The 20,866-nt window shown below is 35.1% G+C and overlaps 1 protein-coding gene across 1 annotated transcript in view; it reads left to right on the top strand.

Moving 5' to 3' along the window:
- LOC147762152 (uncharacterized) overlaps positions 1-20,866 on the top strand; it is a 235,377-nt gene that overhangs the window by 146,820 nt on the left and 67,691 nt on the right. The gene's annotated exons all lie outside the window — the stretch shown is intronic.

The following is a 20,866-nucleotide window of genomic DNA, read 5'->3' as shown; positions in this document are numbered from 1 at the left end:
AACGTAAGTCATTTACTTTACAACATCAATTTTATACGGCTACAAGCTGCCTTAAAAATGTCCCTATAAACTTCTGCGAAGAGGATATGTAGTGGCCAACAAAATTTTTAACTCTGAACTTTTTTTTAACTTCTGCATGTTTTGACTGTTATGCTTATTACTTTTTCTCTCGGGTTTCTCCTTAATATTCGCTTCTATATATATATAGAGAGAGAGAGTATTCTTATTAAATTTATCCTTGACGAACACAAATAAATAAAAATGCTGTCAAAATTTTAATGTTTTGCCGATATCCATTTTCACTCAGTTTTTTTTTTTTTTTTTACCTATATATCATAATTATAGTCTAACCGAATATCGCGTGCGATTTTCACCCAAAAGCCGTGACGTCTGCAGTGCATCTCTGAGGCGCGTTTACCACGTATTCTTCACTCGTGGAATGATTGTGCAGAAAATTTCTTTCTCACCAGATGACAACTAAAAACTCTTTTTTTTTTTTTATCACCATTAAGATCATCAAGGCCATCAAGATCATCAACATTACAAATCTCTGATATGAACATCACTTCCGACCAGTCTTATAAAATTATATTACTTCAAGGAACCTAATTTGCATCTAGGATCCTATTTTGGATCCTAGTTTGCACATAAGAGAAAAATGCATTTTTTCTGATTGGCTTGTCTCCAAATTTTTCATTATTTTCAAAAAGTAATGACCTCTTTTGCTCACAAATAGGGACACCTTTGATCCACACGCACTGTTTGTAAATTATTTAATTAGAAATAATTTTTATATCACAGACGTGTATCACGTTTTCACTCCATTGCCATAAAACTCGGCAATAGCTGCTTGGGTATAAATGTAGGTCAATTGCCTGTAGTATAAAATTGCCATACGACTATTGATTTTTTAGTGTGGACCGTTTTAGGGGGCAGAGAGAAGTGGGAGATGTATCAAGACACCAGGAAAATATTTTGATCGCATAAGGTTACGGAAAGGCAGAGTATATTGCAAATATTTAAAGAAAAAACTTAAACTAGCCCACAATTCCAGATTCATCGTGTAGAACTTAATAGATGCCACGGTCCCTCTATGTTTCATCTGACTCTCCCTAAAATTTTTCAGACCGCGTTAACTGTTCAGCTCCCCCCCCCCAATTCGCGCCTCTCTCTCTCTCTCTCTGTAGTGTATGTGTAGGGGAGGGTGTGTGCCGTTTTCACATAGTCCTGCCATGCATTGACAATGAACCTATATTATTTTAAAAATTAATTATAACGCGTAAGTCATAATCATGAGCGTGTATTTTTTTATTTTTGATTTCATTTGCTTAAAGTTGTATTTGTCGTTCAGATTCCTTTTTTTATTTAAAATTATTCTGCCTCGGTTCTTTTCATTATTTGTTCTTGTATAGTACTGAAAAGTAAAAATTTTGATTTTAGGCTTTGTAATAGATAGAGTCACCCAGATTTGTTTATGATTCTCTTAGTTACTGACGATACCGTTAACAAGAATGCCTTAATTAAACCCGTTCCCCAGCGCGATGTTTCCTACGTAAGGACTCCTATTTACGGTTTTGATATTGTTTGATCTTCGCGCTTCAGACTGCGACGGAAGTATGATGGCGATGAAGACGAACGTGCCGAGATTTAACGTAAATTCGAAATGCTAATAGATAAACGAATCTCCAGATTTAATTTCAGTTTATTTTCATGAAAGTTGTTGGATGTTATTACGATTCATGTGCTGATACATGTTTGCAATATCTACGGTATTTTATGTCGGAGTGGCAACAGCAGCAGTTCACGGATGGCCGTCACTCTAGCTACTCAAATGATTTTACTTACAATGGGGCCAAGGGCTGAAGTATCTTTTGGCTACTCCAGACCTGTTTGCAGAGATTAGAAAGTTTATTGTTGGAAGTTTTAATACATACTCTGACCATGCCCCGTTACATGTAGAACCTCGGACCTCTAATGTACCTACACATGTTGATTGCGCTACGACTGTATACGACGTATAGTTGATGAAGATGTCTCGCATGCCGAATTTAAATGGAATGAAAACCTGCTGCACTTTTAAATAACATTAAGTAACTGGAAGGTTGCATTAGAAATAATAATCTTGCTGAACCAGCAGGTCTGGAGGATTGCGTTACCTCTTTTGTTAGTGTACTAAATAATGTAATGAAAGATTTTAATTCAGCCAAAAAATATAGGCAAACAGTAAATGCAAAGAAAATTACAGCCAATTACTTGAAAAAAATAACCCTCGTGAATTCTACAAGAGATTTTTGAATCGGAAAACCTTCACACCAAACTTATCAATCAATGAATTCTTCCAGTATTTTAAGAACATGCACAGCGATGAAAATGGAGGTGCTACACCTAGTGTTACTTTAGACAATGGAAATGGCTCAATTTTTGATGAATTGAATACAGAATTAACAGAGGAAATTAAAGAATCCATTAAAATTCTCAAGCGTAGTAAAAGTCATGGTTATGATTGTATGTTGTACTTTATTGAATTTTCTGAAATATTACTGCCCCACAGTACCTCCGTATTCCATTCCATCTGCTTTCTTTGATCAAGTTATATGGCAATCGGGCCTTACTTACAAGTGAAACTCCAAACTACTGGTAACCGTCTTAGTACCTGTAAATTAGTTAATATATGAGGTTGTGCTGCTTTTAACAATTAATGCATTATGCCATATTGGGATTAGTGGATTTAGAATATGCCTGGATTGGGTTGGGTCTGGGACATATATACATGTACTTAAGTATAGTTTTAACTATACTTACATTTAAAATGTTTGTACAATGTATTATTTTTTAATTAAATAAAAAAAATTAAAAAGAATAATTTTATTAAAATGTTTGAGAAGTTTTAAAAAACTAGATGCTTAAATTTTGAAATCAAGTATTAAAAGGGTACGGGTGATACCGATGATAGTAAAACTTTTGCCTGTCATCTATTATTCACGATTATCCAAAACCTTTTAGCACAGCAGCCTGTTTGCATTAATCTAGGTTCAAGGGGATATCTACAAGATAAAATCGCTTCTAGCTATCAATGTCGATTTTCCACTTGTGAAATTAAATTTGAGATTTATACAGCACGCCATCTTTATTCTGTCTTGTAATTCAAATGCTAACTAGAAAAGCACTCAGAGAGCGCAGACCTCCGCCAAGGCAGCAAAGTCTCCATCCAATGCCATTTCACCTCTAAATTTTCGATATTTTTTATTATTGATTGACGGTTGATCCGGATCACCACCACAAACTTATCATCTGTTCCTTGGCCCACTTCTGACAGTTCCTGAAATTTTCATCAAAATCGGTTCATAACTTTTTGAGTTATGTTGATGACAGACAGATAGACAAACAAACAAACAGGGGTGAAAACATAACCTCCTTGGCGGAGGTTATAAATAAAAGAATACACGTAAAGGGCTGTTTGTTTAGCTTTTTTCTTTATAACGACATTGAATTATACTTTGCAATTGGAAGTCATTAAATGATAATGATATAAAAATTTTGTTAAATACATACAAGTTTGTTATGAAACATCGAAATTCAAAATCACACAAAGATGCAGTTATTGCAGAAAGCTAGATGGCATTGCTCTCGACCACACGTTCATTAAAATTGACGGTCAAAGGGAACTATTTATTTTTTCAAATTGCATAACTTAGAGAAACACCAATCTACACCGTTGCATATCACCAGAAAAATGATATATGAACTGTTCTATGTATAAGAAGAGCAGATAAGTCAGAAAAGAAAAAAAAACGGCAGTTATTTGATTAATAGAGCGATTAAAGAGATAACAACTCTTCGTATGAGATCCATATTTCACAATAAATACATTGTAAACAATTCATATATATATAATATATTCTATTTTTTTTCACAAAAATGACCTTTATAGTAACTATTCTTAAATCTGTGCCTGTCATCGGACAAAATGACCTCCATAATATCTTAAGAGATTATTACCCCCCCCCCCCCCCCCAAAAAAAAAAAAAAACTTTTTAGAAAAAAAAACCAGGGACTAACTTTGAATGTAAAAATGGATTCATTAACCATTGGTAAGCTTGGAAAAATTGTCATTTACCCCAGGAAAATTCATTTTTTGGACAAAATGAACAGTTGTTATCCTTTTAAATAGGTTTCCCTTGGCACGTCAACTAAATCTGAGTCGTATAAGTAACTAGTAAAAGTGATTTATATACGTTACTGGAAATCCAAGCTCCACCGACGCTCGTCCTAAATGTATCTTTAATGATAATACTAATAAAAATTGTGGGGAAAAAGAGAGGAAAGAAAAGAAAGTGTATTGAATTTGCTTAGATGAAGATTTGGAATTTTACTGCCATCGACGCCAAAGTACGTTTTATGGGGCACATTGCTCTAATGATGTTTTTGATATAAAACGATATAAGTAAATGTCACAAAGCTCTTAAAAGAGAGACAATTGACCTTGTCTCAGTGATAAATATGCACATTAAAAAATCGTTTTAATTTTGAACATTTTATTTTTTCTACAAGAGAAAGGCATTGCTCATTGGTGGGAGAATCATGAAGCTTCAGGGCAAATCTAGACTGCACTTCAAACTCTCTTTGTAACGTCTTTGTATTTTACAAGTCTGTGAGTTGTTGTTGACTTGTAACAGTTACACGTTGCGATTAAAAATGACTTTCTTGTTTAGTAACAATCAATTATTACGATTAAGAAATTACTTCCTCGTTAAGTGTAAGTCTAAGTACATAAACGATTTCATTTAACCATTTATCAATTAGGAGGGAAGGTAAATTAATTGAATCTTTTTTGTTTTCTTTTTCTGAAGGACATATTTGATATTTTGGTTTAATGAAATGTCCTTGTGTTATTCTTGTAGCTTAGGCATTCTGATGATTTCTTGACATTGTGCTTGTGGTGGCCACATGTTCTCTTGAGAGTTACACAAAATATGATTGTGTTAATTGTACATTTCTTCATTTAAGGTACAGTCGAAATTTTACCGCTTTTATCAGTAAAACCCTTTCGTCGATATAGCAAGTGGTACCATCCAAATCAATAAACTGGCCTGCGTAATCTAGCTGTATGGTTGTAAACCAGTTATGCAAATGTTACCCAAAATATGCGCATGACTGACGTGACTCGGAGAGGAAAAAAAGCCTTGGTAACGATGAAGCCTCATTAGGATAAAATATAGTGCAAAGCATGCCCTCGTTGACAAGCTGGTCTGCAACGAACTATGGATCCGAGTGAAGATGGCCTAGAAGGCTAGTCAAACTAAGGATGCATACTCAATGATGTAGACTTGTGCCTCTTTAACCGCATTTTGTAAGTTTTAACACGCGAAACCGTCATTTCCAGTGTTGATCAGTGGTTTGGAACTTCTGCATGTACATAAAGTGCTGCGAGATATTCCGAGATTTGCAAGGAATAGATTTACGATCTGTCATTGCTTAAAACGCATATAGCGGTAGCCGTAACCAGATAGTAGTTGTTACCCATGGGTTTGAATGGAAAGAATTGTTACATTGAAGACGTCAAGTTTGAGTTTATTAACATTTATATTCCCGTATCTCACACATACAAATACAAGGGGATTTATCCTCTATTACTCTGAATTGACCACGCGTTTACTTATTTTCTAATCTACTTTGTCATTTACATATTCAACATTTCCTTATAGTCAATCCTTTTTCGTCTCCTAAAACTACAGACCTAAAATATTATTTCCATTGCGTCATATTTGGAAGGTTCAAAAAGCCCACTTTGCAGCTTTAATCCACGACAGAACAGTTCTTTTTTGATTGTAAAATTAACCAATTGACAAAACCCTCGTGTGATTTGCCATTTTCCACTTTTGCCTAATGCGAAAATATGTTTCGCACTAGATGACACTAAAGAAAATCATATTGCACTCAAAGGTTCTCTACGCTTCCTATCAGTTCGATGGACTTAATTTTTAATGTGCACTTACATAAATTGTGACCATTTGAATTCACAACAGACGTTCAATCTCGAATAGTAGCCTATAAAGTGGAATTTTCCTAAAGCACACTATTTGTTACTCAAAACTCTTTTTTTCTTAGCTTGCTAGGATCTTGTTACCGGATAGTACTTAAAGCCGGGGAACACGGAAAAGTAATTAAGTACTCAGTTTTATTTATTCAAAATGCATTTTTGACTTGCTTCTGCTATTTGTTAACTCAGTGCGGAAGTGGTATATGCATACATATGTCCCCAAGGACCTCTGTTAAAATATGACCCATGGGCATGTATATCCAAGGATACTCTGTCATACCAGGGAATTCCGATATGATTCCCTGGTCATACCCAGACCTTGACTCCCAGGTGTATTTATACGCAGCTAGGACGTAAATTCCTGACAGACATAATTTCTTTTTACACCGGCATTTATCGGTGTATATTTACGTATGTTCACATTCTTTTTGTTGGGTTTTTGTACGCGATAGCATTCGGCAGATTGTTTTTAAATATGAATACTTCCAATAGCCTCGCACGGACACACCTTGGAGACATGCAATGGATTGATTTTCCGAGAAAGTCATTTTAAATGTCTGTGCACATTTCGTAACGTTTGCACCTGGTGCATCAGCTGAAAATGCAATGATGTAATAAGTGGTTCAGTGGTGGGTGAAAGTAAATCAGTGCAATAGAAGTTACAAATTTATAACTTGAATCCTCATTTGTCATATTTACTTATAAAACGGACAATCAAGTGAATGCGACTGGTGCAGTGAGTGCTTCAATGGTGGATAAAAGTAAATCAGTGCAATAGCAGTTACATAACTTAAATTCTCATTTGTCATATTTACTTAAGTTCTTCATATTTGTTTCAGCAGCCTTTTTTTTCTATTTTCGAAAGATATACAAAGAAACAGGCCATGAGTCGCAGTTAATGGCTTTTTAGTGCAAGATACAAATAAATACATTAGCTCTGCTCAAGTTTGGAAGTTTGCATTCTGTTGTTTGGTTGCCTGACACAGGTCTTGGCTACATGTTCATTCTGTGTGTGACGCTCTATGTTCTTAGCTGTCTAACTTCCTGTCTATGCGACTTTCAATATTCGGGCTTAATTTTTAAGTAGATGTGGATGTCGTTCGCTTTTCTCGTATGTGCCCATTCTCGGGAATATTTTACTTGGTTTCCCTTTGTCCCTAGGCACCATAACAACGATAATTATAAAACAGTTAAGAACCAAACCAAGATAAGTCCCTAGTGTTCTTACACAGACATATACAAGCACGCACAACACGCACACAAGCACATACACAAACACACATTTACACACTTAATACATATAAGTTGAAAACTAATTATAGATTCTATAAAAGAACACTTAAACTGGATTAATGGCAGTCTTCTTTCAGCACCATCGTAAAATGTAGTAAGAAATAATGAAATAGCTGTCTTTGACCCAAAGCCACATTACTTACCCGATCTAACACAGAATTATCCTGAGTAAATAACAGCTGTTTTTTAGATCTAAAATTTCAAGTAAGAACCAAATTCATTATCAATCAGGAAAGTTCAAATTAATTTGCGTTGCGTAATACATGTTTCACAGAGAATACTTAAATCTCACAAGAACTTCCTTGCCTCAGCGAGTGGATTTTATATACCGGTCCATGCACGACACTTTTATCACAATAATCAACAAAATTATTTCCAAGTTATTGTTTTAATTCGCCCTATTGTTTTAAACTTAGATAAAGATGTAAATAAATTATACTATACTGCATGTAGATCGTACTATTTGAAACGGAGTAATCTCAATACACCAGAAGAGGGCATTGTGATAAGGTAAGATCCTTTATGAGAATCAATTATTATTATAACTATTATTGGGAGTGTTTGCTTGATGGATTTTACTTTGATACCAAAATCGTCTTCCTTGCCTATTAATATATTAAACACTGTGAACAGCTGTAACAGAAACTTTCGTGTTTAAGGTCCTGCCTTGCACCATTAATTGGACTGAAACCAGACATTTCGTCCTGTTTAATTTAACAAGGTAACATTTGAAAAATGTATTTAAGTCACAGTATCCCAAGCTTCGGCACTAACGGACTCAGTCGAATCTCGGGTTTGGTAAAAGAAGTGACCAAGGGTTCGTGATTTGTGAGGTAGATAACACATTGCACAGCCGACAATCGTTAAACGACCAATTTTCAGGAAGAAACACAATCATGAAATATTTGCTCTTTGCCTCTGCGCTATTCATGCTTCTCGCGTTAGAGCAGGTGCATGCCAGTGAGAGCGAGGAGACACCACCCGGACTGAAGTTTAAGATAGAAAACATTCCCAAGAACCGAAGACTAAAGAACATGAAAAGGGAAAACCCCGCAGAAATGAAAAAGATGATGAAGGAAAAAGGACTGATAGACATCTCCGAGGAGAAAGGTTTAGGTACGTAATTAAATGAGGTTAAATATGAACCCCGCGTAGATCCCCTGTAACGTTACTGCTTCTTTCTTAAACGACTCAAATAGAGTCAATTTGGCAAATCGATGATATATATAACATCTATTTATCAAAGTTGTTGTTATCACTTTACTTTTTTTTCTCTAGTGCCCCTGATAACCCCCACGGATGGTACGGCCGTTCCCAATGAATACATTGCCCGTCTTCTGCCTGGTGGCAAGTATGGAAGAAGTAGGTGCACCACTTTAAATTGTTGAAAAATTCAGTTCCGTAGTACAATTCAGTTTTATTTCCGTACTAATGCTTAGTGGTAAATAACTATCTACAAATGTCCCACATACATGTACATGTACCTAGTATTCGACAATGGTTTCCCGCCTCCCACTCGCGCCGTCCCAGTTAAATCTCGGCACGCTTTCAAGTGGGTCGCGCCATATGTGATCCTCGGACTTGTAAGTCCACAATGAGCAAAGACAACACGTTGGCAATGGCATGCACCCGGAGACTGGCAAAATAAGAAGTTATGTATTCAGAAACCCAAGAATACTAAAATTTGAGAAAAGATGATAAGCGACAGAATAGAACCATCCTAAGTCCGGTTGCAGATACATTATTCCTATACATATTATGTAGTATTTGATGGCGTGTAGGACCGTTCTGTATTTATGTGTCAGAATACATGTAGCACAAAAGAGAAACTTACATGTTGGTGCCAAAACTATTTACGTAGTCTTTACTTAAAGGCATACCTGTTTTAATTGCGAAATATTTTAGAGGACATACAAGAAGCTCACATAAAACTTCTAACCAATTTTATAACCAAAAAGAAAGTAAACTACTTAATAGATAATTTTCAAAACGAAATTAGAATAAACTACAATGTAGTTAAATTAAATCAATTATGATCTGTATGCAGATGTGTCTACTATAAGGTGCAGTTAACCGTACTTATTAGTCTTGAGTCGTTTTTATATACCGAAAATTGGTTATCAAATATCTCATTTCATAATCAATATATTCTACCTACCCGTTTCACACTTACAATTTACAGCTTCAATTATATTTCCCTTACAGTCCGTCGCACCCTGAAAGGAAGAGGTTCCCGACAAAGAGTGAAGTTTAGTAGAAAAAGCAGCTTCGTCATTCTTAGGGATATAAATGATAGGTATTGTTTTTGTCAACTCATTCCTTTTCGATGGAGAGCATTGGTTCAGACTAAAGCAACCATTTAATTTGGTATAATATTAATTATTTGTTATTTGATTTTTTTTCCTTTATGTCTTACAATCTAAATTATATTTTCTTCATCTTTTTATCCAGTATATGATTTTTTTTAGATATCATAGTTAAACTTTATTTGATAATACGTATGATTTGGGAAGAAATTCCACACAAATTTATTTTTAAATATGCATATTTTGTCCTGATGTCCGCGATATAATTATCATCGTAACTGAAGTACTTCAATTTTTTTCTAGTGACGTGCAACTGCTTCGCCAACTTACTGGCGATATTGAAGAAATCGAACAAGCTAAAGAAATGTCGCTAGAACTAAGTCATTGTGAAGGGTATTTCCCGGCTGCTGAAACATGGGTAAATATCACCGCATGTGCATGTGTATGCATGTGTAGGCTCTACATTTTAGTGTGTGTGTATGTGTGTGTATGTGTGTGTGTGTGTGTTTAATGATTCATAGTTTCTCTGTGTGAGGACACTACTGCATACTGCATACAGCCTCTCTTCTGAGTACATTTGTCATAACACCACTGACCCCCACCAAGAAAAAAAGATGTATCTTGATATGAATTTCGTATTTATTATACAGAATTTAGACAGAATAGACTACTCTCCGGATGATGACCGTTTCGCCACCTGGGCGCTCGGCTCTGGAATAGACGCATACGTCATGGACACTGGAATTAATCCTGATCACAGTGCATGGTGACTTCGGAGGAAGAGTTTTGCCAGGTAAGTTTCATCTTGGACAAAATAACGAATTTTGTTATTATGTCCAAGGTTTCATAAAACTAAAATTTCAGAAGATAGAGGTAGAGAGAGATATAGAAGGAGATGTGTGTGTGTGTGTGTGTGTGTGTGTGTGTTGAAAGAGAGGGAGAAAGAGAGGGGATGACTCGGCACAAAAATCAGAAAGAGGACGGTTCTCCTCAAAGTTCTTTGCTGTTTTTACAGGATAGCACGCGAGTTCTTTCTCCGATACCAGAGACACCCATGGTCATGGTACCCATGTGGCCAGTACCTTAGGAGGCGCCACCTATGGAGCAGCCAAGAAGGTCACCCTCATCCCCGTCAAGGTATGCGACGCAACAACATGTTCGTCTTCGGACCTCCTGGCAGGACTAAACTGGATAAAGACACGGGTTCAACAAAACAAACGTCTATCAGTAATAAATATATCAATCGGTTTTCCGTATACCACGTATATAAATGACGCCGTGTACGCGGTGCTGGATGCAGGCATTCCAGTGGTAGTCGCCGCTGGAAATGACGACAAGGCCGATGCGTGTAATGTATCCCCGGCAAGCGTAAGCGGAGCCCTCACAGTCGGCGCCACCCAAATAGATGATTACTTGGCTTCATTTAGTAACATCGGACCGTGCGTCGATATTTACGCTCCAGGGAGGAAAATAAGGGCCGCCAACTACGCTAATACCAACGGTTGGATAGAGAAAAGTGGGACGTCAATGGCGTCCCCTCTCGTCGCCGGTGCAGCCGCGGGAATGTTGCAGGTTCTTCGCGATGCTGGGTCCATCAGCCAACCGTCAGTAAGCGTTGTTGATAACGTCAATTATTACATCATTCAGTTTGCAGAGAAGGGTACAGTGAAGGGACTCCCGTCAACGAACAACAACAATGTTATGCTTCAGACCAGCTGCCTTACTACCTAAGTCTAAAATATCCATGAAATTTAAACATACCGGTGAACTATAACAGCCTATCAAAACTCTTGAAAATAACTTTTTAAAAATGTGTTTAGCTTTTGTTTTCTTTATAAGGTCTTCCTTAAAAAAATGCTTTGGCTTGAATATATGTTCAGTTAAGTTAATTAGTTAACTGAGAGGTTATTTCCAGAGCAGCTTTCAGTAGAACCTTGCCATTGGAATTATGGATAATTATGGATGGAAACAATTTTCACAGCACGAGCAATTCAGAAACAAACCAAATGACTTTTGACTGCTAAGAATAAAGACAAATTGGTGAATAAGAAAAAGATATTGTTGGACTTAAAAATATATTTGGGCCTACACTGTAAGTTGACTATCGTCTAAATCATATTTCACAGCGGCATGAAAAATTGCAGCTAATTTGTGACACCCTGCAATCTTTAAAATGCAGGTGTGTTAAAATTTTGACACAAAATGTTAACTTTAAGCCTGGTGATGTAAATGTTGTCATAGCTTTTACTTGTCGTATATTATACTCAAATAGTAAAATACCAACAACTTATAATTACAACAGCTTGTTTGCATTAATGTACTTTACAAGGACAACTCTGGCTTAAACATGGTACTCATAAGCGATAATAAATGTGAGCTTTATACTGCACGTGGGGTGCCATCCTATTTCTGCATTTTAATTCTACTGCTAATAAATTCAAATGAGCACGCAAATGTTAGCATGTTACAGTTTACAGTCTTCTATATCAATACTGAATTTGTCACTGGTAAACTGTTTTGCACTTAAATCAAAATATACTTTGTGTAACACATTTCATCTCATAAAGTCTTGCAAAACATCGTTCTTCATGAGTATACATATATGACGAAATATCGCGTGGTTTTCACCCAAAAGCTGTGACGTCTGCAGCGCATCTCTGAAGCGCGTTCACTTCTTCGCTCGTGGAATGATTGTGTTAGTGCAGAAAAATTTCTTTCTCGCCAGATGACAACTGAAAACTTTGGTAAGATTTTTTAATCACCATTAAGATCATCAAAGTCATCAAGATCATCACCATTACAAATCTCTGATGTGGACATCACTTCCGGCCAGTCATATATTACTTCAGGGGACCTAATTTGCATATAAGAGAAAAAATGCATTTTTTTCTGATTTTGGCTTGTCTCCAATTTTTTCATAATTTTCAAAAAGTAATGGCTTCTTTTACTCACAAATTGGGGCACCTATGATCCACATGCATTGTTTGAAAATTATATAATTAGAAATAATTTTATATCACAGACATGTATCACGTCTTCACCCCACAGCCATAATACTCGCCGCATGGGTTCAAAAGTAGGTCAATTGCCTGTATAAAATTGCCATACGATTATTGATTTTTTTAGTGTGGACCATTTTAGGGGGAGGCAGAAGGGGAAAATGTATCAAGATGCCAGAAAAATATTTTGGTATCATAGAGTTACTGAAAGGTAGAGTATATTGCGAATTTTAAAAGAAAAGAGTAAAATTAGCCCACAACTCCAGCTTCACTATGTAAAACATTGTAGATGCAACGGTCCCTCTCTATTTCATCTGACTCTCCCTAAATTTTTTCAGACCGCGTTAACTGTTCAGCTCCCGGGAAGCGAGAATCATCCAGCGTGGCAGACGCTGAGCTCTGCAGACGTCACATTGCATTCACCAGAGGGGGTAAAGGTTTTCTAGGAATTTGTTGTATTTAACTTCATCTGACGAATTACGTGATAAAGGAAAGAAACTTAACTTATTTGAATTTATACTGACTAAGTGCCATGAAAGATACTGATATTTTTCTCAAATTTGGCAGAATAAAAAAAAAAAAAAAAAAAACGCAAAAGGACATCACTTATCTCCCCTAAGAACCCTTACATGGCATATCCGAGCTTTTGACCTACTTCACACTCCAACCCACGCTGAGTTTGGAAGGTGGCTTGTTTGTATGGTATCAGTAGAAAGGGGGCAGGATTGGGGGGGGGGGGGGGGGGGGGGTGAGATTTCTAATGTGATCCATCTTGTTAAAGAATTCTTGATATTTCTATTTTGATTATACTATAGCATAATTTTGGGTTCATGCACAGTATTAAACAAAGCTAGATTATTGGACGAAGCCTTTGGCTTTACACATGTTATATTTTATACAATAAAACACTTGATTTTAAATGATAGACCTAAATTGTGAGCGTTGGAAACGGGGAAGAGCAGTCTGTAAAATACTTTAAATCCTTTAATCATTTTGAAAAATGACAACAAAGGGATTGTGTTAGAAAAAGAACTTGTTGCCGCTATTTACAATATTTTTTATGATAATACATGTAACATGGCTATAGCAATAGTACAAGTATGGTAAGATAAAGTAAGAATTTATTCAGCCAATAAAAATATTAAAATATAAATATAGGCATTTGTTATCCTTTGAGAGATAAAATAAAACACTGGACAATAAAAAATTATGAACTAGGCCTAAAAGTTTAATTAAAATACTGAACATAGAGACCTACTTAAAACCGTTTACTGCCCTTAAAAGTCAGCAGTCTGCTATTGCTGGGTGAGAATTTAAAAAGAGAACTTGCTGGATGGGTGGGATCCCCATAATTTGTTTTGTTGTTTTCTCCATTCTGTCTTTCAAGATATCATCCAGTTGGGGGAGTTCTCTCCCAATTATTTTACTGGTGGTGTTAATAACATCGAGAAGTTTTTTCCCCATTCCTCCACTGTAACCACTGTAGCCACCAGATGCTCAAACGTTAAAATGCTCTCAATATTATAATTATGTATAAAAAAAAACTAAAACGGGATCCTTATTTGCAAGTTGAATTCCTAAGAGTTTAAACTATATATATATATATATATATATATATATATATATATATATATATATATATATATATATATATATATATATATTTTTTTTGTATTTAAACATGGACATACTGGAATATAAAACCAAAAGAGAAGTTTTCAGTAATTGAGCCATATGATATGGTACATGTGTGTGAGTATGAGTATTTATGTATATATTTAAATATAGTTAAAAATTTGTACCATGTATTGATTATTTCTTAAGTTTAATAAATGAAATAAAAAGAGAATTTGATAAAAAATTCGAGATAAACCTCAAACTTTAAAACTTAAATCAGAAATCAAATGTTGTTTTATTGGAATGAGGTAATTACTATAGTGTTTCATTTATTGTAAAAAAAAAAAAAAAAAAGTCAAGTGCTGGTTTCTTGCATCACATCCCAAATGCCTTTATACAAAAATTGGTTTATTTTGCTTTTTCAAACTTTTTTTAATTAAAAGAGCCCCACTGGGTATTTTGTTATCTGTGAAAGCCACTTTTTATTTCTCTGAGATGCATGAAATGTCAATATTCCGTGAAGCACCTCATTCCTGTGACTCGCAAATGTGGCTTTTTATTCTTTGCCCTTCGTGAAACTAAGCCTTATACCTGGTAATTCGTAATTTTCACAGTTTTCAACTAGCATTATTGGTGAGATATGCATAAAGTTTTGTTTACTGTGATTTGTAAATTAATGGTTTTATTTCCCATGAACTATGATCACCCCTCCCTAATGGTACCCTCAATTAAGAAAAGAAAAACAAAACTCATCTGATTACAAAAATTTAATATTTTATTGTAAAATTAAGAGAATGACATTTTGCAGTTTTTAACTGGCTGCTACAGAGGCAATGATACATATAGTTCTGCACTGACGACCCTGAAAAAAGATGAAAATATTACAATGTAATTCAGTTAAAACGTACATTCAGTTAGGTGTAAATAGATGTTGACAGTAACTCTTCAACCACCAGCTCCTGGCTGCTGTGATATAATTAATTTGCTGCTTTAATTTACAGTTTTACCAGCTGTTTGACATAGTTTTCCTCTAAAAAACTGAAAGCTTACTTAGTTATGATACCATCAAAACAAAGAGACAAACAAAATCAACTTCTCTGTAAATGTGTAATAAATGAATTCTTTTAAAAAAAACTGACTTTTCTTCATTTCTTAATGTCTGAAGTGTTTAGAATTATTTAATTAATAATAATAATAATAAGAAGAAGAAGAATAAGAATAACCATTTATGTTCGTGCCCTCCGTCTGAAGCAAGACGTGAACAGATTCAATACCCTCCTCCACCTAGATTGGCGGCGATTCTTTGGAGCTGAAATGTATAATACAATATTACTTACTAAGAGGTAAAAGTATAAGTCAGTGCAATATCATATTTCATGTATGAAGTTTCAATGAAACACTTTTACCAGTATTTGGAATAAACAATTCTGCCAATATTATTTTAAACATGCCAAAAGCACAAACCGTGTTGGCACAACATAAGGAGTGTGTGTGTGTGTGTGTGTGTGTGTGTACATGCACAATCACATTCCATCAGTGTAATAAATATTGACCCTACTATTCTATTGACCCTACTGTCTTACCTCTCTCCTTCACGTCTGCTTTCACAGTTGTTGTGTCATTGATATTGACTGAAGAAAGACAGGAAAACAAATTAAACATTTCATACCTGTGCACAACAAGAATTCAATACATTATTTAACATAGTCAAAGACACATTCAAAAATTTAGATCACTGAACAGTGAATTTAAACTCAGTGTTTGTGTGTGAGAGTCTCCCACCTAAAGTCCATCTGTGTGTGTTTACATTTTTAAGTGTGTTAAATTAATTCCCCGTTAGATTGTCCTAAGCTTATTGTCTTATCTTTTTCTTTGATGCCCTCAGCATCTGACACAATCTCTGAGTCTTTGATATTGGCTAAAGGAACAAGACTGCACTGTTCTGAAATGGGTTTATTTCCATTTTTAACACTTTTTTAACATACAACAAAATTAATAGGTTACTGCCATTTTTATAAGATCAACTAAGAAAATTGATGAGATGTGAAAAATATCAATAGAACAGTGTTAAATGTCAAATTTCTTCCATTCTGAGATTCTGAACATAGTGAATGATTGAATCTGACAAACTGCAATGATATGAGTTTATTTCCATTTTTGACACTTTATTACACAATACACGATAACAAGTTTACCATCATTTTTACATAATCAACTAACAATGTTGTAAAGATGCAGGAAATGTCAAACAAACACTTTTACGTATCTTATTACTTAAATAATAAGGCTATTAACATGCCTAAGAATTAAATCTGAGGAAATCTGAAGAAATGTCAAAAAACAGCAGAACTTCTAAAATAATGCCCCGATTATGCTGAATTTCGAACTCAACCTGCGTTTTAGTAAGACTGACCATTCCTGTGAGTTTAATGACAATTGGGCTTTCTGTTTTTTTTATATTGTGTTTACAGTGTTGCATATATGCTGAACAATGAAAAAACCGCATAACTACTAAAATAGTGGCCCGATCATGCTGATTTTTGAACTTGACCTGCGTTTTAGTAAGATTGATTACTCCTGTGAGTTTCATGACAACAGGCCTAACGGTTTTCTTTGAAATGTGTTTACAGTGTTGCATATATGCTGAAAAGTGAAAAAACAGCATAACTTCCACAATAATGGCCCGATCATGCTGATTTCCGAACTTGACCTGCGTTTTATGAATATTCATCAGCTCTGTAAATATAAAGCCAAAAAGTAAAACTGCCTTCCACTTATCGTGTTTACAAGGAAAGTGCACGGCGACGGCATCGCCATCGGCGACGACAGACGCAGGTGATGGCAATATGTACAGACACATCTGTGTCTGTACATAAAATTGATATCGAATAAAAACTTAACATTCCATATCTGTGCATGTTCAAATAGGATTCAGTATTACAATTTATGGAAGACATAGTCAAATATTTAAATGACTAAAAATAAATTATCTTCTTAATTATGCTAAAGACTTTGCTTGAGCAACATGCTTGTGGTGTGTATGTGTGTGTGCGTGCATGTGTGTTTGTAAGTGTATGTGTGTGTGTGCATGTGTGTTTCATAAGTACAGCATATTAAAAGTCATAACTATTTTACTGAGATTCCTCTCTTACCTATCTCCTCCATACTTAGTGGGTTTACAGGTGTTACATTGTTCTTGTCTTTCAGTTTGGTATCAACTGAAAGAACAGAATTAAATTGAATTTTCAAATCAACATTATGTGTGTTCAATCTTTACACAACAAAAACATCAATTTTCAGAAGATAAAGTATCTTCTTAAGTCTGTCAAAGGCCAGACTTAGCTTGTGCAACATGCATACAAGTACAGTACCTTTGTGTGTGTGTGTGTGTGTGTGTGTGTGTGTGTGTGCGTGTACATGCACAATCACGTCATCAGTGTAATAAATAGATCCCTATTCTATTGACCCTGCTGTCTTACCTCTCTCCTTCACGTCCTCTGTCATAGTTGTTGTGTCTTTGACATCAACTGAAGGAAAAAATGGAACACAAATTAAACATTCCATGTCTGTGCACATTAACAAAGATTCAATACATTATTTTACATAGTCAAAGACACATTCAATTAAAATTAAACAGTGTTTGTCAGGGTTGGATCCAGAAATATATTCTGAAAGCCTTGCAAATTATGTTTGTTGATCCATCCTCCATTATTTGTAGGATCCATCCTACAAAAAAATTAGATCCTGATCAATGTAAACATAAAAAATTCTGGACATCTTCAGAAGACCCAGAAGACCCCAGCCTCAATCTGTTTGTGTCTGAGAGTCTGTTTGTGTGTGTGTACATTTTTAAGTGTGTTAAATGAAAAGACCAAGCCACCGGTGCCGATGAGTGCAGCATCAAAATCCTCAGAAAAAACATATCTTTTGTTCAAAATGTAAAAAGGTTATTCCGTTACATGTTAGATACACATTTGACCAATAATTAGACATAAAAACCCCAAAATGATGATTTTTAGCGATATTTGGGTACATTCCCCCCTTAAAGTGACCTTACTGTCTTACCTCTCTCCTCACTGCCCTCAGCATCTGACACACTCTTTGTGTCTTTGATATCAGCAAAAGAGAAAAATGATAGCAAGTGAAAACTTACATGTAACATTCCATATCTGTGCATGTTCAAAAAGGATTCAGTAGACTTATTACAATTTGATGAAGACACATTCCAAGATTTAATTGACTTAAAAATCAATAAATTATCTTCTTAAGTATGCTAACGACCTGATTGAGCAACATGCTTGTAGTGAATATGTGTGTGTGTACCGGTATGTGTGTTTGTTAGTGTATGTGTGTGTGTGTACAAGTATATTAAAATTCATAACACTATTATTTTACTGTGATTCCAGCCTTACCTAGTTCCTTAATGCTTAGGTTCCTAACAATTGCTACATTATTCTCTTCTTTAGTATCACCTGAAAGAACAGAATTGAATTTTAAGGAATACCAATTATGTGAGTATGTTGGAGTATGTTGGAGACAAAGAGAAGCGTGTTAGTCTGTTAACCTGATTGTATTCAGTGAGAGTTTTCATGGAGTTAGTGCACATTAGCTAGGTCTCCAAATTCATTGTCAACAGCCCCTGAGGGTCCAGACTTGCACCCTGTGAGTCAGGGTGTTGTTGTAATTTTATTTCATGAATCCTTCCTAAAAGATAAAAAATGCATCAAGTTGATTGAATAGAGCAATGGTGTGGACTTACCACTTGTGTGGACTTCAGGCTTGTACATGCAGTCCCACTCTGGAATAAGATGGCACATTCATTTATTATTTACAAGTTATGATATACACTAAAATAAAGCCTTAAATGTATTTGACAATATTTAAGGACCATTTCATCATTTTTCTACAGTTTTTTTATAGGATAGTGAGATCAAGTAATCTTTTATTTCCAAATGTTGTACATGACACATTTAAAAGGTTACGAGAATTATGAGTTCAAGCACCTTTTATTTCCATGTCCAGTTCTCCGCAAGTACAGGTCACTTCCATGCTGTCCTTAGTGGTCACCTGGAGGCACCTGTTCCTAAAGGGTTCAGGCTCCCATGTCCAGCCAGACCCAGGGTGGTAAGGCTGAATAAATTTAAAGAATGAATGAATGAATGAAAAAACAAACAAATAAATAACTTAAAGATATGTTAATGTCTAAAATGAAAAATAAAATGTTTACCAATATTTACAATCACTGATAAATCAAATACACTAGAAGAAAGGAATGAAGGTTTTAATAAATACTTAAACTTATCAGACTTTAAATTTTCTTTTTCAATTTTAAAGAAAATCATTTTTACCTGAGATCATTATTTTTTAAAAAAAAGTCTCATACTTACATTTTGTGGCTTAATGAATTTCCATTCTATATTTGACCCTTGGGCAGGAGAAATTCTGCCCTGAGGGATGGGACCCCCATATCAGTGAACCTTGACAGGTTCACACCTTTCTGGGGGGTCCCATCTCCCGAGGGCAGTTCCCCTGCCCACCACTTTGGCCTTTAAATAGTTGTTGGTTAAGAAAACTCTTACAGTGGCCTTGGCTGTTCAAAGTAAAAAGTAAAATAGAAAGAAATACTATCAATATATCGTTTTTGATATTTACATTACAGACATTCAAACTGACCACTTAATTAATGTAAATAAAGAATAGGATATCTTACTTTCTTATTATGAACAAATTAAATCTTTTTTTTATTTATGTAACAACAAAAAATTGCAAGAGTAGTTTTAGGCCCGTTGTATAATAAAACACATACAGTCTGATTATACAAACACACACACAACTTACGAGCACACTGTTCTTCTTTCTTTATTTCATTTTCCATATCAGCTATTATCTGCAATATGTACAATAAATTAAAGAAATCATGTTAACGGGATACATAGAGTTTTGTATCTTTATTTGGTATAGTTTGTGATGTAAACTACATTTGTACCATTACCAGAATGATCAGCAAATCGTCATGTGACAAGAAATTTTTAAGAATTTCATTTAGAATATTAATTAATCACATAAAAACATGAACGACGGGAAAAAAAGCGCTGTGTGGGCTTACATTGAACTACAGAATTTCAGTTTTGAATAAAAAATAAAACTTACCAGCGACTGTGTAGACATTGTCTCTTTGCTTTGTTTACTAAAACAATAAACAGGAATAATTATTGTATAAAGGAATTTCATTGGACGGTTCCTGTATTGTTTCCTTAACTTTAAACCAATCAGATTGACGCTTCGTTGAAGCTCTCGACCTTGAGTCTTTCTACTAAATAGAAATCACAATATATCGTAATATATATCACAGTGACTGGACCCTGGTCATATTTGTTGCGGTTCCAGAACTCTCTCCCTCCTCGCACGAGTTTCTTAGAAAGCAGGCGGTGAACCTGTTGCTGATACTGGCCGCAGTCCTCGACAAATTTTAAGTCTCACCTCTTGCATAGCGCCATCTATACTAAACAATTTTATATGACAAGGCAAAGGGTGACGATGAAAAGTCGGATTTTTCATCAAACGTTCTGCACACTGAGTTTCACCATACATCAGGACACTTTTCTTAGATG

This window comes from Lingula anatina, chromosome 4, assembly GCF_051362555.1.
Source record: "Lingula anatina isolate TDL-2025a chromosome 4, LinAna3.0, whole genome shotgun sequence".
Lineage (NCBI taxonomy): Eukaryota > Metazoa > Brachiopoda > Lingulata > Lingulida > Lingulidae > Lingula > Lingula anatina.
Note: the sequence above shows the minus strand (reverse complement) of the source record. Positions and strands in the feature narration are given on the sequence as shown.